Below are 18,235 nucleotides of genomic sequence, written 5' to 3'. Positions count from 1 at the left end.
ACTGTTTTTACATCACTATCTTGAGACAATTAAGTCATTCTAGGTATTTTGAGACATAAGAAACATCTCTGGGGAGTAGTAGTGGTGTTATCTACATCTGTTAAATTTATAACTTCAGAATCATTTTAACTTAAGCATAAGTCATCTGTTCTTTTCCTGGAGATACAATCTGATACAGAAGGAACTGAAAAGTTCAGGAATCATAACAGCTTTATGTCTCTATAAAACATGTTATAATGCTATATAACTGTTGGCTAAAAGTTATGTATATGTTACATATTCATTTAAATTTATGTATAGCTGTAACTTCTGGAACCAACTTCTATCAAGCACATCCTTCAAACCAGCAAAAATTACCCCTGTGGAGTTCTCATATTACAGAAATATTATAGCTATGTTATGGGAAGTAAAAAATGGGGATTAAGAGAAATTTGCTCCTGTGATTCGCAAATACTATTTGTGTACCTCCAAGTCCTGTAGTAATTATGTTATTCAGAATTAGGAAAACATGGATGTGTAGTTTATATTTTATGTATATCATTATCTATATAAAGAGTTATTTCCCTCATTCACTTTTTAGAACATCTTTATTGTTCCTAGGATGCAAGAATCTTTTACTGCAAGTATGTTGTACAGCTTGCTGTTATCCTGGCAGAAGTAGAATGTTACCATTGCTAGTATTAAAGCTCAGAAATCCCCCACACTTGCTGATGTCTGGTTTAAAATGCTGGAGCCTTACTAGTCTTTGTGATTACTGTATACATTGGTTTGGCTTTAAAAACTGGCTAATGAAGATAGAAGAACTGCATAATACCAAAAGCAGACTCTAAACTGTTAACTTCAGGTGAAACCCGCTCCCTTGCAAAAGCCAGAAGATGACTGCTTCAGCTGGCACTTCAGACAAATTCTGCATCAAGCCCAGAATGAAGTGCTTAAGGCTGATCCAGACAAGTAAAGGGTGGAAATAAGAAGAGCCTTACTGTGGGAGGAAGAAGCATATTTGGTTTATTTTCTTTGTTTTTTCAGTTGGTCTCCATATCCAGAGCATTTGCAAACACAAAGGCCCTAGTGGTGTCAATTTTTTCTTATTATCAGTGCATAAACCCACAATTACACATTCATTATGAGTCACTACACACTTCTGCATGAACAAATGTAGTTAGACATTGTTCTCTGAAAAGGGAAAAATGCACCCACAGCTATTTCTAGCCCACTTAAGGAGGCCCACTGAATAAATGTCTATGTGTGTTTAGACCAGCAAAGACCCTTACAAGGCAGCAAATCCTTAAAGTCAACAGAAGTGTGAGCTGGTAGCTACTGTAATTGCAAGCAGTGAGTCATGTTAACTGAGAAATGGTGAAATATGGCCTGTTTTATTATTATTATGAGGGGCTATAGCTAGATTCAACTGAAGAATATAGGACTCATGGGAAGCCTCATAAACACTGACATAATCAAGTATTGGTTTTAATACAAATTCATAAATTTTTATAGGTGTCGAGTTGTAAGGCAGATAATATATGACCAAAATCTGAATAAAGTATACAGAAAAAATGCATTCCAGAAGGACTGCAAATATAATGTGACACAGGGCAATGCCACTGAGGACTGCAGCTCTGCTGGGACCAGAGCAGTGAGCAAAGGGGCACACAAAGCATTTGTGAGCAAAGGGGCACACAAAGCATTCCAGGCACTGCCTTTGAGGGGCTGGCCTGCCCCTGAAAGCCTTCTGTCTTCAGAGACAGCTTCCTTGAAATGGTTAACTGAAGCTAGCAGAGGAACATGAGCCATAAACATACTGCGTGTATTTTTCACAAGATTTCTTCTTTCTTCTTCACAAGGAAACAAGGATTATTAGGCTGGAAGATTTGCTGAAGGAAGAGATGGAGCCTTGCTCCAGTAAGTTGGGAGGCTGGGCTTTGTCCAGAGAAGCAATTTTGTGTGCATCTATTAGCTGTGCTTCCCCAGTCAGCAGCACAGCATCACACAGTGTGCATGGAGCACCCTGTAAAAGATGGCAGCAGAAGGAGCACAGATCACCTCACCCTCAGCTTTAGGAGTGGCTTTCTAGCTCCACAGTCAACACATGCAATGAGTGGGCCAGAGGAGTATTCAAACAGTGGCAGCCCACACTGGATAACAACTAAGGGGGAATAAAGCCTGAATGACCCCTGCAGCAACCAGTTTTACATTGTGGATTACATAAAGGAAGCATCTAGGAGTACACATGGCTGCAGCTTCTTCCTGGCTCTCACACAGAAGAATGCAAGGCAGGGGCCCCTTTCCTTTTCTGCTCCATGGCTGCTCTGCTTGCCTTGAAACCCCTCCTCAGTGCTGCAGTGTGCTGGCCCTGAGCCACTCGCTGCTTCCCCACAGGCAACTACAACTGCAGTTGCAGGATGGAGGGTGTCTTGCCAATTGTGAAATATTATATTCTGACTTTATGCAACCTCTCCATGTAAAATAAAAATGCATGCAATCAGCAAGCAGAGTGGCTAATAAAATGAAAATAAATGGAGGGAGTCTAAAGAGACAGAAATTCTAACCTTGTTGAGATCAATGGCAGAATTCCCACTTTTTTTAGTGAGCCAAAATTTCACCCTAGGTATTCATAACCCATTTAAGCTGCATTTTAGATAACTTGGCAAATTCTACAGCACTTCATGCCATGTGTATAACTTTAAAGATTTTTATTCAACTGATTACGTTTGGGCCCTTTTACTTTGGTTAAGTATCAATTCCCATCTAAAACTTATTAGTGCACGGCACAAATTACAGTTTTTCCTAAGAAGTACTATTTTCTTGGTGCTTGGAAGAGGTAACATAGGTTTTAACTTGGTTCCAAAGGATCTAAGGTGTTGATACCCAGAGTCATCATTACACAACCAAGGGCTTCTGTCTGGTCTCATGGAGTCAGCTGCCCTTTGTCTGTCCCAGAGTAACCACTATTGTCCCCATGCAGCGCATCCCTGACACACCGAGATCCCGCTTGTTACGCGGCAGCTCCACTGCAGCCTTCAGCCTTGGCTGCTTCCTTCTAAAGGCACTGTAAAGACCCATCAAAGCTCAGAAGCCATGCTGCAACTTCCCTCTGACAGAAAATTTTTCTATTTTGATCAGTGTCAAAGACAGACCTGACACAGTGACCTGTCTGTGCATAAACCTTGTCATGCACTGTGACAATTCAGTGTATCTGCTGTTTCAAGCTCTGTTGGTGCTCAAGGACATCAAAAGCTAAGTTTCAGGACAGAAGAGAGAAAGAGATAGGGATTTCTGGAAGTTATCTGGACCTATACAAATCCACAGCATATTATGTAAAAAGGAGCCCAACTTTTATAGAAAATTATGCTTCCCAGCCTCAGAAAGCTTGGCTGGAAACAGCACCTAGGAGAAAAACTGAATCAAGTTACCTGATCCATTTTGCAATCCATCATGTGCCATGGTGCTTGTCTTCAGTACAAAATTACCCTTCATCTCAGACTGGGAATGGTTAGCAACCTTTGTTCAAGTTGAGCAGGAGAAAATAATTCATATCCAAGCTTGTGTTCTTTTAATAACTGGGTCTGTTTGATGAATTTGTCTACTTTGGACTGTGCTTTGATCATTTTTCACTTCAGACTCTCTCTGAAACAACCTTATATGTTATACTCTTAAGGAGAGACAACCTTATAATTTATACCAGTTAAATATATATTACAGTACCTTACAGCTAACATAAGCCTTTTGTTTTCCCTCAGAACACTACAGCAAGCCATATTATGAGTCAATAAAATCTGCTGCCTTTTCCCCTTGTTCAACTGCATACACTTGGGGCTGGGGCAGTGCCAAAAAAATCAACACATACCAATGGAGGTCATAAAGAAAAAAGTCTTGACATCTTCTCCTGCCACTCATTTTAACATAGTTAGTCTGGCCGGACACATAATTAACTTTTTCAGATAATGTGCTAGTTGATTACTATTGCTTACCTCGTAGCAGATATTTCGGTCAAATTTCTGCATTCTCTGAGCTGATACTTCTATTGTATGAATACTTGTTGGGCTAAAAAATATCTGTAATAAAAAAGATATTTTTTTTCCTTTCTTAATTTGTCTGGAAATGAGAATTAGGCACTCTAAAGCTCATTCTTCAGAGAAAATTGAGGGGGGAAAAGACAGCAAACAGTAGAAAATTTTAACCCTGAGGGTATTTCTTATTGAAAGTCCACAAGAAATAGCATCATTTAATTTAGGACTAAAGGAAAATCTCTCACACAAAACATATGTTCCTTGCCTAAACCACAGCATTTATTAAATGTTGCCAACCACAGTTCATAGTGTATGTGCTTACTTTTATGGAACACCACTTCATCACACAAGGCTGTGCTTTTGTAAGCAGACTGTCAGCACAAAAAGAATATTCACTTCTGAATTTCATTTTCCAGACTGTTCCTGCTACAACTACTCAGAAGTTAACCAACTCTGTTCATGCTGGAGATGGTAGCAAACCTTGTATGTTCAACAGAAGCTGTTCAAAGTCTTAGCCAAGGATGAAAAGCAGTCAAGAGAACTGGTTCTGATCTGGGACTGATTCCTGCTTTTCAACACTTCACAAGAAAACGCTGAAATTTCAGTGTTTGGCCGAAGCAACTCATTTAACATCCCCTGAAGTCAAACTCAAAAGCCCATACACCCTAATTTGTATCTGCATCACTAATTAGCAAAAAAAGCCCATTGAAAACTAAGTCTAAATAACACTCTGGAAAGGCAGGCACTAAAGTACATCTTCTAAATGCTCCTCTGAATCATGGCTATGATAAACCATAAGAAGAACCATGGGAAACCATGGGAAAGGTAATAATACTTCTAAATAAATATGATAAAAACTCTAAAATAATATATTTTACAATTTTACAGTTTGGGGAAATAACGCACAGCCATTTTAAGTGTTATATATTATCAAATCCAGAAAACCCTCTTCTCCCAGCAGTGGCCTAACAATACACTATATTTATAATGTCTGGTTTATAGATCTGATTCTGCAACAGAGCTACTGCACAGCTGCCCACATCACAGAGTGGTTACAAATGACCTTGCTAAGCACAGCTCCCCTGTCAGCTTGCCAGCACTTGCTGGATTTTCCTGTGGGCGCAGACCCATCCTGTCACTGTGATACTCCTCCCATTTACTTTCACAGCGCTGGAACACATCCATGCTCACAGAAAAGTTCAAGCAGAAGCAGGCCTTAAGTTTGCAATACATTTCATTAATGTTTCCTTTAAAAAAACAAACCCTCATGAAAATGCAGAAAAAGTTCTTTTGATATGGTCTGAATGTCAATAGAATAACTTCATTGCTTCCTTTTGAAAATGTGGCTTGGTGAGATTTTAGGCTGTGCTTACACAAACACTCCAGGTAGAGGGGAGTGAGCATTTTGTTATACTATTTTCCTGGGTTTACTTTCCTTGTACTAGTCCTCCCAGTTGTACCCACTACTATGAAGCAGTTAAAAGTGGGTGCATCCCTCTGCTTCTTTTGGAAGTGAACTCAAGCCCTTGAAGCACAAACCAGCACAGACACCAAAAGCTCAGAGCACACAAAAGCCCCATTTCCTGATTGAGGGATAGTTGCTCACTTTGACATTTGCTGAGGTTATTTTGGACACTTTTTATTTTCTCTTTGCATTTTGTACCACTTGTACAGAACATACGAGGAGCCACAGACGTGGTGCAGCTCTTTTCCAGACAAGCAACAGGGACCACTCAAAGGGTGCCTTCACCACACCAGACATAAGGGGTGACACCCCCAAGGTGATGAATGTAGGTCCCTTGTCACACTGCAGCCTCTATGAGATTGAAAACCTGCTCCAAGAAGGGTCTTCCATAATTTAAGTCTGCAAAACCAACTTTTTTTCTCCAGAAGAGCTGCATGTAAAACAAAACACAGGTTTTAGCAGCTAGAGCAACTGCTGCTGGTGTGTATAACCATTGAAGGGCACCACCCTGATTTGCAAGACCATCTTGAATTAATTTATACCTCAGGGCATTCATTGCTCATAGCACTGTGATTACTTTGGAGGGGGCACCACACTATTCAGTTCACAGACACTTATCTTGGAGCATTCTTTGACTGCTCCTCAGATGATTAAACTCCCTCAAGGATATTGCTGCTTCCATAAAAGACATCTGCTGGGAGGGCAATGGGAGGTATGAAGCCGGCCAGTGTTCTTCTGTGCCAAGGACAACAGGTGCCAAAATCATCTTGGATTGTCTGAATAAACCAGGACCTAAATGATTGCACAAGATAATTTTCTCTAAATAAATCATGATTTCCCTATTAACTAGTAAATGTAGGCTTTTGAATAACAAGGCTCTACATGCATTTGCTGTTCTAAATTTGCTGCACTTCATTAAAAATGTTGAGGAAGCATGGTCCTCTTTTTCCTCTCTCAATTTTCCCTCCAGTTGCTGTCAATCCTTACAGATTCTTGGCAGCTGGCTTCTATCCATAGAAGTACCAAGTACAGCTAAGCTAACTGAAACATTGCCTTCAAATGAGAGAACAGAGGAAATCGTAGAAAAACCTATTTTGACTTTTCTGTGTTTCAGAAAGCTTTGGCTTAGTTTGAAAGAGATGTAAATTCTTGGTTTATTTTAAAAGTAACAATGTTTTAATCTGGTTTTCTTCCAAGCATGTGGCCAAACAAATACCAGTAGTCCCACCAGGATCCCCGTGGCTGTTCCACGAACTGAGGCATATTTGGTACACTCCTACAGGAGTGGGTTCTCATGACTTTTATACCCCAAGATCTTCCTATAACTTTACTGCTATAGGTAGCAAAGAGAAAAGCTAATCTGATCCAAGGATGGGTTTTGTGCAGTGTCCTTCTGAAAGCTGCCATTGCTGAAGGAAGCCGAGGACAGTCCTGGGGAAGAGAGGATCACTCTGGGCTCGAGTCAGTATGTCCAGACCTGCAGTGACCCACCATTCCCTCATTTCCTCTCTGCCTCCAAGTGCCCAGGGGTGCTGCCGCTTCCCATCCTTGCTCTCAGCCCGGTGTTCTGCTTCCTGCTGTGTTTCTGCAAATGCAGCATTTTGGGGTTGCTGCAAAAGCCCAAGGGGGCTTAAAAGCTGATATCAGTAAAACTCTGCTGCCTGTTTGATGGGCATTTTGCCACCTATCTTCAAAACATCTCCATCTGTCAGATATCCAAAAGTCATTGGTTCTAGGAAAGTGTTGGTGTGTCTGTCCTCAGGCAGGCAGGTGAAAACTGTCTAATCAACATTAGCCTACTTCCTTGCTGGTCTACCAGCATCCAGGAAAGACTTGCAGAAATTAGTCACTGGGTGATGCTGTGTAACTTGAAGCAAATTTGGATATTGCCTTTTGCTATGTGGAAAAACTGGAACATTGAAGCTAATTAATCATTCAGTAAAAAAAAGTTCTAGTGTCTTCTGGTAGAGAGTAAAGAATTCATACTGAATAAAATGTAGATATTTCTAAGGAGAATGAAAACACAGTTTCAAACAGGACAAGAAATGTTTGGAAAGGATGAGACCAGCTTGATATTTTTTTACTCACCCTAGCAAATAATTCAGTGAAAACCACTGAGAGAACTCTTCAAAAGTACCTGCAACTTTTATTCCACTGTAATCAATTGCTGCATCAGAAAACAGAGTTTCTTGGTCCAGAATATCATAGTGATAGAAAATGAACTCTGTTTCTCACTAGTAATCAGTATAGGATTTTTAGGGCCATATTTCAGTTATTCATTCTCCCTGAACAGTATCATTATGGTTAACCCTCTTTACCCTGTGTTCCTGATTTCTCCTGTGTTGTAGAATAAGAGTTATCAACCAGATTTGAAGACTGGTTGTTTATAGGATTAGGTTATTTGTGGAAGAACGAATTCTATAGTTAAAATGCCAACATTTGAAGAAGGGCTTGGAGACACATGAGCTGCTGCTATTCCTCTGGAGCAGTATGGACCTGTCCCATCCCAGTCATTTTCTTGCTGTTTTCAGTAAGGGTGGAACTTGGGCATTGCTTGGCACAGCTTATGGCAGCAGACTCCTGAGGAAGAGGATTGTTATGGCATGTGGCTGCAAGGATATGCTTACTGGATCCTGGCGGACACAGGTTTGGACATCTGCAGGCTGGAAAATGACTTGGTCTTCAGCAAGCTGCTCTGATGTTTCCTGGAGTTGCAGTTCCTGGTGACATTACTGCTCCTGATGTAGGAGCTGCCATGACAGTGAAAAGGGAGAGTGGTGAAAATCTAATGGAAAAACCATAGTTTGTCCCGAGAGATTCTTCAGCTTTGAGATTTTCAAGCCATGAGGCTTTTCCGTTCTTCATTGATCAAACTGGGCACAGGACACTTTGTCCAAAAAGCTCTCCTGAGACACAGAGGTGCCTTTTATCTTAGTTCCAATTATGTTGGCAGTACATGGCGTTTATGAGCAACAACATTGCTGTAGGACAAGAAATGTTTTTAATGAAAGTATTTAGTCCCTGAAGCAATTGTTTTGTGATTGCCTGGCAAGGACATCCCTGCCCCTGAGCTTTCCACTGGAAGGCAGAAACAATTCTGATGTGAGTGTATTTATCCTGCGGTAAAAGACTTGACTTTTTCTCAGTTTTTAGGGATCCTGTGCTTTCAAAGTAAGCGATGTGTCATTAATAATCTTATGACGCATAGAAGGACTGGGAACAAAATGATCTTTATTTTCTGGCTGTAGTAATGTGACATTCTTCTGGGTGAGGTTACAGCCAGTTACACTTTATCCAGTGGCTCTTACAGTTATTGTTATAAAGCTTTATCCTTGCTATCATCAGGATGGTGCTGAATTAATTTTTTCCTATTCTCACAGTGTTGCAGCCAACAAGGCTCCTATCATTCTGCCAGACATGCTGGAATTGTATTGTGTGGTTTAAAGCAGATTCTGTGAGAACTTTTAGCCCACACAGAAAATTTTGCTTAGATTTATTCCAGTATAAACCAATACCAGAGTTCAAATAAAACAGAGTATGGAGTTGCATGTTTGCAAACTGAGCAAAATGTACATCTGTTTACAAAGTAGATTAAAAAAAAAATCCTATCATTTTACTGAGCCTATATTTACAGGCCACCAGGCACTTTCCTCTCTCCTGAGAGTGTGGAGATAGTCTTCAAATGATCCTTAGCTTTACAAGGCATAAAAATAAATTTGGAGCTAATACGGGCAGATTCCTGGCAGGATTTTCCTTCACTCTGCCCTACGCAACTATGAGTGCAAGCCAGGGCTAATGTTTTTGGCTGTGAAAAAGGGAGCTTATGAAAACAGCACCACAATGTTTTGTTCAGGGTGTGTGGCCGCAGTCAAGCTAAAATAATAGCACCAGTATTATTGCAATAAGCTGTCTATGCAAAGAATTTACTAAAGTAAAATGGTAATTTTTTAAGAGTTAACATTTGCAGTAGGACTGGTCTATATGTTCAAGAATATTTATTGCACAAGATGAGAAAATGAAAGATCAACCCCTCTTAAGGATTTATGAATGTTACAGTCAAATTCCCATCTCTGCTTGTGTATGAACTTTTTCTAACAGAAGAGAGCAAAGCAGGATCTCTGCTTTTGCAGTTCCAAACTCTGCCATTTTGCTGTAAGTAGGACACACTGATACCCCCAGTTAAGACAACTTCCTCTAATCTTAATGGGACAGATAGCCCAGATTTGTGAGCCAACATTCCTACTTCATTCATGTCCTCTTATGGAATAGGAGTCCTAGTAAAATATATGTATTGTATAAGTGGCCTGAGAACTGTGGAGGAAACATGGCCTTTGAGTCCAGGAGCTGTGACAGCCAGGAGCTGTGAGAATATGGCCTTTGAGCAAGGGGCTGTGTGTGTTGTAAACGGCCTTTGAGTCATGGGGAAATGTACGTATTGTACTTGAATATCTATCTTGTATTTAAATATCTGTAAGTAAAAGAAGAGGGGGAAATATAGTAGGAGTCCTAGTAAAATATATGTATTGTATAAGTGGCCTTGCCCCAATCCTAGTTGTTCTAAATGGGCTGCAGCTGTGATGTCCTTAATTGGGTGGCAGCTGTGGCTAATGAAGATAACTGGGATAAAAGGGGGTGGGGCAGTCAGGGAGAGCCTTGGAGGAGCCCTGATGAAGAAGCAGGAACAGCACTGCTGTGAAGAGCTGTGTGTGAGAAAACCAGCCAGAAGGTATGTGACTCTAGAAATATGATAACAACAATATGAATGCAACACTGGTGACCCCGACATGATAGAAGATAGCACAGCCAAGAGCTGTGGCAGCCTGGGAGCTGGGACTCTAGAAATATAACAACAACGCTCTTATCAGTTCACGTTTTCATATTTTGCTTGGCACTTAAAAAGCTCTAAAGAGCAGATTCAAAGTTTACTCTTTCAACCTTGCACACCTTCTTCCTCTCTCTGAACTGCCAAAATGGAGATCTGGAAAGTGAATTGTTTTCTCTATGCATTTAGAAACAAAGTGCACACAGGAAACAATTTCTGGGGAATTGGTAATAGACAAAAAGTATCTGAAAGCATGCACTGGAACTTCTCCTGTCTTAAATTTTTCCACTCACCAGGTGTCCTTACCCACACATCACTTGGTGGAATGGAATTTGATCCGGCATTCTAGATAAAAAATCACTTGCAGATATCCTTTATTTCATGCAGTGCTTCAGCATCCACCTGGACATTCCTTCCAGGAATATATCTGAGTACTGTTCACTTCAACTCCACAGGAGGTTCTCACCCTTTTGTCTTTGTCTTTCATCACTTTGTCTTCTCTTAAAAAAACTTCATGGATATTGTGAAGGATTTTCCAAATGTGTGTTTTCACTTCTCTCTCTCCCTTCCTCCAGAAGTTATGCCCTTTGTCTTCAGATAAGATTCAAATTGCAAGAAATGGGAGGACAAAACTTCTGCAAACACCCTCAGAAGGAGGATTGGCCTCACTGGAAATGGCATGAGGATAAAGCAGGGCAGAGCAATGCTGTACAGAAGTCAAGGCTTCCTTGCTCTTCTGCCTTTTGCCATCATTGTCAGCACCTACACTGGGAGCACTGCAGCTCCAGGAAGAGAAATGGGGCATTTGCAGGGAGGGTTTCAACACCTCATAGTGGTCTCTGTTTTATAGTTTGTTTCCTTATTTGTTCAAATCTCTCCAACAGCAGATGATTGTAAATAGCATCAAACCAACTTCACCAGCACTCACCCATCCCCACCAGGTCAGTGCTTATCTTTGTCCCTTGTCTTGAATTTGGCTGCTTGCTGCTGCCACTGCTCCCCCTGGTTGAGTCTGTGTTGCTGAAACCTCCTTAATGTCTGTTTGATTTCATATCTCTCACACTGTCAAAAACTGTTGCCTTGATTATTTTATCTCCAGGTTTGAATTAGCTGATGCAACATTTGCTGCTCAGTAATTTCTGCAAGTGTCCTAGAGCAGAATACATGTAGCTGGAGCAAAACTGGAGGACAAAAAGATAAAAAAATCTTTCATGGCTGCAATTTCACCTTTTGCCAAAACTTGGGTGGCAAGATGTGAAAGGGCCTTTTCTTCCTAAGAAGAGAGTCCAGATGCAGATAGCCTAGAAAGGAGCTGCCTTCAAAGAATTGAGGTTAATTGAGGGAAAGTGGAACATATATGCTGATGAACAGCTAAGGACAAAACCAGAGAAGAATTAATTTAAAGAGCGTTTTTTTAAATAACTTGATCTTAAAGACAAAATACCATGAAAAATCTGGAATTTGCTGTTTTTCACAGATAGGCCACATACCTATGAAACACATGAGTTTCTGTTTTGGTCCTCATTATGAAACTGTCAGCCTTTTCAGATGGGTTCTTTCACCTGCAGAATTGGTTCCAGGTCATTACAAGGTAAGGTGTGGGTGCTGTACAATTCATGTCATGTGTTCTAAGAAATATATGACAATTGCTTTGGCTTCATTTGCAAGACAAAAAAGGGTGCAAAAATCTTTGTTCACTGAAGTTAAAATCCAGAAAGCTACCGATTTCTTCATGCACAAAGAACCATTGTGTGCTTTTTACTCAAAACGAGTTATTTCAGATAAAATGGAAGCATGTGAGAAAGAACAAACCTCAGAGGCCCCAAGAGGGAGTTCAATTCACTCATTTCTTTTGGAACAGGCTGTCTCAGCTCTTTGCACAGCACACCAAACAAGCAGACTCCATGTTTCATTAAAGGGCTCAAGGCAGACAAAGCAAAAGATGAGAAATGATGAGCAAGCCCCACTGTGCAGGGTATATCTTACATACTAAAGGAGATAAGAGACATTGCCTCAAAGAGGTCACAGTCACAAAAGATGTATAGCTACAGAAGTCTCATTGCAGCATATGCATCAGATGTATTTCCAACAAAAATAAGCTTTTTTTTTTCTCTCAAAAAAGCATCCTGTCTACCCAGATGTGGTGTTAAAAAAAAAAAACGCAATCCATATCTTATGGAAGAAAATTCTGTACAGTGCTCATTAGGCAAAAAAAAAAATTTCATTACAGCAGAGTTCTGGTATCTGTATATCATCTCTGGCATGTTCTCCTCCTCATTCTTTATGTTGATTCTGCAGTAATGCCCTTATGCTGTCACTTTGTGCTATATGTTTTTCTTTTTACAGCTCTGAACAATATGTTCTCATACGAAATGCTCTTATGGTTGTACTGAATAGGCTGTGAAATATCTAAGTATTCTCTTTTCAGATCAAGTGTTTGCATACTTGATTTACCAATCATGATAGATAGATGGATGTAGAAACATGATCTTTAATAGATATTGCTAAAAACGCAATTTTAAAACACTAACTTAAAAGTGGAGAAATTAAAAGCTAAGGCTCAGAGAGCAACATAATTTAATCTGTGTTTTTCGTTATTATTTTATTCTCTCATGCACTGGGACTGTAGGGACATATTTCAAGGGACTCCTCAATACAGAAGCACTAATTCAAAATGTCACCATAGAAGAACACAGAACACTGCAAAAGTCACAGACATTTTATTCTCTGGATTAGAATTCAAAGGAAATACCTAATATCTGTAGATTGCAGAGGCATTGGCTAAGGCTTGAGCTCTCTCAGGTAAAACAGCTTGCTTTAAAAAAAGTAATTGACATGAATCAAGACTTTATAAAAATATCCATCCAGTATTTTATGGAAGACTTCCACATGAATTCACCTTCAGATAATGGAAAATTTTCTAAAAAGTCCAAGGTACGTGAAAATCAGTTTGATGTACAACATGGCCTCAGCAGTTCCAAAGTGGCCTATATTTCCATGGAGTTTTACATCCTGGAAAATTCCAGAAAACTTTTAGAAATTATGAGATATTCTTGACTCTGTGTTCTAAGAGTACACAGAGTACACATTGCCAGGACAATAACATTGCCCTGGCAATGTTATTGAGCATTTTATTTGGTCTGTTTAGGAACCTCAGGTGAAGCCTGCCCATTTGTGTGGCGACACACATAGAAAACCTCCTCAAGACAACACAAAAATATCTCATCTTGTAGAATAACTAGGAAGAACACAATACTCAGAATACAACATCCCATATGAAAATTTGGATATCACAATAAATAAAGTAATGCTGTAATGGAATTTCTTAATTAAATTCAATTATATTAAATTAAAATGAATTTATCTAAATGGATAAAACCTGGAGGTGTTGGTACTCCCTTTGCTGAGTGTGTAGGCTGGAAGCCTGATTTGATGCTGTTGAGGTGGCTTTTAGGACCCTCTCTGAGATTTCAAAGTCTTGGTAGACTAGTTTATTCAAGTCAGCTAAAAACCAACACCCAAAGAAGCTGCCAATCAGTACAAAGAGTTCAAGCTGTGGTACTGTCAGCTGCAAATGCTGGGTGCGGAGATTCTGTGTGGGACCATTAACTAGGAATTTTACAGTATTTTCATTTATCCAGAAAAAATAAATATTTAACTTTGTGTTTCTGAAAATATTTCTTGGAGAAGTTGTTTTGAGTGTATTTTTGAGTTGACTGTATAGTAGAGGTGGCCTTGGAGTCTAGTAAAATATCAGTATTGTACTTGAATATCTGTGTATAGGCCTTGCCCTGGTAGGTCCCAGTTGTTCTTGATGGGCTGCAGCTGTGGCTAGTTAAGATAACTGGGATAAAAGGGGGTGGGTTGGCCAGTCAGGGAGAGCCTGGAAGGAGCCCTGACTAGAAAGGAACAACGTGCAGAAGAAGGAGTCTGTGCTGTGAAGATCTGCAGCCATAAGAAAACACTGAGGAGGTACTGAGGGACTCTAGAAATATAATAACAACAACATGATAACAACATGACTGGACCATAGAAATTACTTTGAATGACAGCAGTACTACAGCCACCACTATCATGATTCAAAAGCAGTCAACAATTGCATTGGTCACAAGACCGTTCACTCTGGAAATAAACCAAATCACCACCTGAACCTTATTAAATTTTAAAATGTAGAACAACAGTTTGATGTGATGGAGCTTAGATGACTGCAGAACCTGATGGAAAGCCTGTTCTGTGCTCTCAAACAGGAATACTTGAAAAAAAAGGTAAAGCCATGTTCTCAGTTGGAAGTTTGGTTTTCCAATTTAAGAATTTTCCAGAGTAGTATTCCCAAGGGTAGCACCAGCCATTCTGAATCCCAGCCTCGAGCCTAAGGCTGTGTTAGGCTCTGGCTACAAAATGCCTTGGAAACTTCTCTTCAACATCGAGTAGACAAGTGCTGTGAAGGACAGACCATCTTCCCTTTCATAACCCTTTTTCTGTCTCTTTCAGACTCTGTTCATTAGAGATTTCATGTTTAAACATCTGATGAATCATAGCTTTGATCCAGTATCAGATCCAGACGTTATTGGGATCCTGCCTGCAACTAAAGACTAAAAGGGTATTTTGTACAACTGAAGGGGGCCTCATGTGGCAGAGTCACAGAGTCTGGAGCATTAGCAGGTACTGAGCACAAGGGCTATCTTTCACTCTATAAAAGGTTCTGGCTCATACATATACACACCAGTACTACAGATATTATGTTGTTTCTTCTCCTTTTTTTTGGGAAAGTCCTTTCACTTTACAGCCGTGCAAGTTGCAACAAAGCTCTGCTCACATAACAATCCAGCTGCATCCCACTATGACAGTAATCCAAAAATCTAAGACCTCAAAACTTCAAGAGTCCTTGCCAGATTTTCCCTCACCCTTCCTGGGTTAGCACTGCAGCCAGTTAAAACCACATTGAAATTACCTTTTAAACATGCCCTTAGGCAAAGAGCTAAAGCAAAGGTTTGGCAAAGCTCATCCTGTTCTTAATGCTCTAATGCCATATTATTACTACTCACTGAAAAGCTTAATGCATTTAAACTCAGCCCTCATGCCAAAATACACTGACGCTATTTAAGAGTTTGCCATATAATTTGAACTGATTGTGTATTTATTGTTGGAGCAGTCTCAGACGGTAAAGCCTCCTGGTTTCCTCAGAAGTGCTTACTCCTCTCAAGCTCTGATAGTCTCTTCCCACACAATTGTTATTCACAGCAGACTTCAGGGAATTCTTTATTTAATAGAGAATATTTATATTTCTTCTGACTTCCATCACTAAAGTTTTAAATCTAGGGTTCAGAGATTTTCTGCTAAAAAAAGTAACAACATTCTGCTGTAGCAAAAGATCTCAGATTCTCCTGTATCAATACACTTCCCCCTGGCATACCCTGAGGAGCAAAAGTGCCTGAACAACTGCCTTTTGTTGTTTGTCACTTTTCCCAGTGCATGTATGTGTCTATACATGCACTGGGAAAAGATGATCCCCTTTCCTTGTGGAAGCAGTTAAAACCAGTGTGAGCTGCAACAAATACGTTCTAGGGATCCTTCTTTAATTTCTGATGCCATTTTAAATTTGAAGGGTAGATAGTAAGAAACTGGAAAACTGTCAATGGCCAGCCATTCTTTCAAAAACAAATCCACAACCCAGACATCTGAAATAGGAACGTGCATACTCAAGAACAGAACATACAACAAAAGTCTTGGTATCTGTGTGAATAAATTTTTTACCCTATCACTTAAATTCCTCCTTGCCCTCATTTTTGGTGCATGTTTTTTACTTCTGAGGCAAATTCACTGTTGGTAGCAGAAAGATTGCATTTGCAGAAAGATGCACTTTTTGCAGCAGTTGTAATACATCAAATGCCAAAAAATACCAGCTACACCCTCAAATTCCACTTGGACAATTTGTCCAGTGACAGTAGCTCCTACCAAACCATTCAGCTGACCCAGTCTCTCACAAAAGTTCTCTTCTTCCTTAATTTTCCCTTTTACTTTCTGATATTCCTGCATACACTCCACAACACCCAAGAATTGCTAACTACTGGATATCTTTTCCCCATCTGCTTTCAGGAAATGCTTCCTTTTACTAAATTATGAGCTCATCTACTTGAAATACCCAAAAGTAACGTGACTTGAAATGACATGGAAACACACCAGTGCCTTTATCACGGAGATGAAGATAACTCTGCTATGGCACAGACAGGGCTGTTCAATACTGGATCTTCTCTGCCTGCTTGGAAAGCCCCTTTGGCAGTGTGTTGAGGGAGAGAGGTGTGGGCTGGGCTGCAGTCAGGGAGAGCAGAGCAGGTCTCAAGTGCCCCCAGTGAGTTCCTGCAGAGGGGACTGGCAGCAGGAGAAGTGGGCTCTGTTACACTACGGCTCCCCAGATGGTCTCTGTGCAGGAAGGCCAAAACAAGCATTTGGCCCTCTGTGTATTTAACAGGATTTGTGCCAGGAAAAGAAGAAAAGAGCCCACACACAGTCTGCAAATTTATCAAGTATCTTTCCAGAAGTTAGAAACAGTGAGTCTTTCTTGGGTGACAACTGTGCCTGTGTTGTAAATCATCTCTTCCACAACTGAAGATGGTACAGAACTAACATTTCTTTTTATTTTTCCTTTCAGGCTTTTGGTTCTGTACCCTGCAAATGGCCAGTTCATAAGCAGCTGCAGAGTCACCAAATCAGGCCTTATTAACTGAAATGATTTTTCTATAATATTATCCATCAAGCATAATGTCCCTTGTGCAAAATTGAGACTATAAAAGAGTTAAACACTGAAGTCTTTAATTTCTCTGGGTATCCCACTGATGTCAAAGTAAAATACATCTGCAGGACAAATGGGAGGTACTTATGTATTTGAAGGGGATAGTGCTACTGAGGATATGGGAAGCACAAAAAGAAACAAGACAGAAACCAAAACACACTGAATCATGCTGCTCAATTAAAGACTACAGCACTGTCATCCAAATGGAGGGCGGCAGGAATCCATGAAACTCTCAGCTTTCACCACATCCAAACGGGTGTTTCACAATGAAGGCTTCTGTAGGGATCTGCAGTGAATCTTGAGCCACCCACATATAAAGTATTTTGTTTGTTTTAAACTGACATGCTCCTTTCCTGGACTGATAAATGAACAGGAGATGGAAGTGAAAGGGAATAAATAAATCTCAAATGTAGAAATAAATACATTTTCATCTTCATAACATCAGGAAAAGAGTTCTTGCCAAACTCTGAAAAGTGGGATGGCAACTGTGTGTTGTTTTATCATCTGAAGCTCATGGAGGTGACTTTCATTGGAAAAATAAATCAACTTTTCACAGAGTCTCTTTCAGCTCGATTTCTTGGCACTATACCAGCTAATACAAATTCACTTATGATACCAAAAGTCAGAGGCTAAGAGCTACAAGAACAGCCAAGAGATAGTATTTCTTTAACATCTGGCAGTAAAGAACTACACATTTTCTTAAATGGCTTTTATCAAACAGAACTGTGAAGAGGGACTTGTGTCCCTCTGTGCACCCAGACACCCCTCTCTGCTGAATGCCTCTAGTATTGTATAGCTTTGTAATTTGTAGGCTGGGAATCTCAGCACCTCCACTGCCTGGAAGAGATTTTTACTAACTCCTTAGTAAGGCAGCTTTGAGTGTAGTGGAAAGTTGTCATCCAAAGAGCAACAGCCCTCTGTGGATGAATCCTTACATATCTCTCTGGATCTTACAGCAGAAGCTGCTGCTGCCTGGCCTGGATAACTCAACCTTGGTAAATGTTTTTCTGTGACCTCAAAAAATTTGGTATGTTCCTTAAAAGAGAAGGAAAATTACATTGAACAAGCATGCTAATACATCTGCTTTTAAATAGGCAAAGTCTGAAGAACAGACCTAGACTATTTTCATGAGACTGTGATGATGACCTTAT

The 18,235-nt window shown here is 40.1% G+C and overlaps 1 long non-coding RNA gene across 2 annotated transcripts; it reads left to right on the top strand.

Annotated features, from left to right (window-relative positions):
- The first annotated feature begins 10,143 nt into the window (after positions 1 to 10,143).
- LOC135444977 (uncharacterized) lies at positions 10,144 to 17,504 on the top strand. Of its 2 annotated transcripts, none has more exons than XR_010439399.1 (4): positions 10,144 to 10,198; positions 10,870 to 11,235; positions 14,786 to 14,956; positions 16,944 to 17,504. It is a non-coding gene; the product is annotated as an uncharacterized LOC135444977 (long non-coding RNA). The 2 variants fall into 2 exon arrangements; XR_010439398.1 differs by having other exon boundaries at positions 16,391 to 17,504.
- Positions 17,505 to 18,235: the final 731 nt, after the last annotated feature.

This window comes from Zonotrichia leucophrys, chromosome 3, assembly GCF_028769735.1.
Source record: "Zonotrichia leucophrys gambelii isolate GWCS_2022_RI chromosome 3, RI_Zleu_2.0, whole genome shotgun sequence".
Classification (NCBI taxonomy): domain Eukaryota; kingdom Metazoa; phylum Chordata; class Aves; order Passeriformes; family Passerellidae; genus Zonotrichia; species Zonotrichia leucophrys.
The sequence above is the reverse complement of the archived record's forward strand: the minus strand, read 5'-3'. Positions and strand labels throughout refer to the sequence as shown.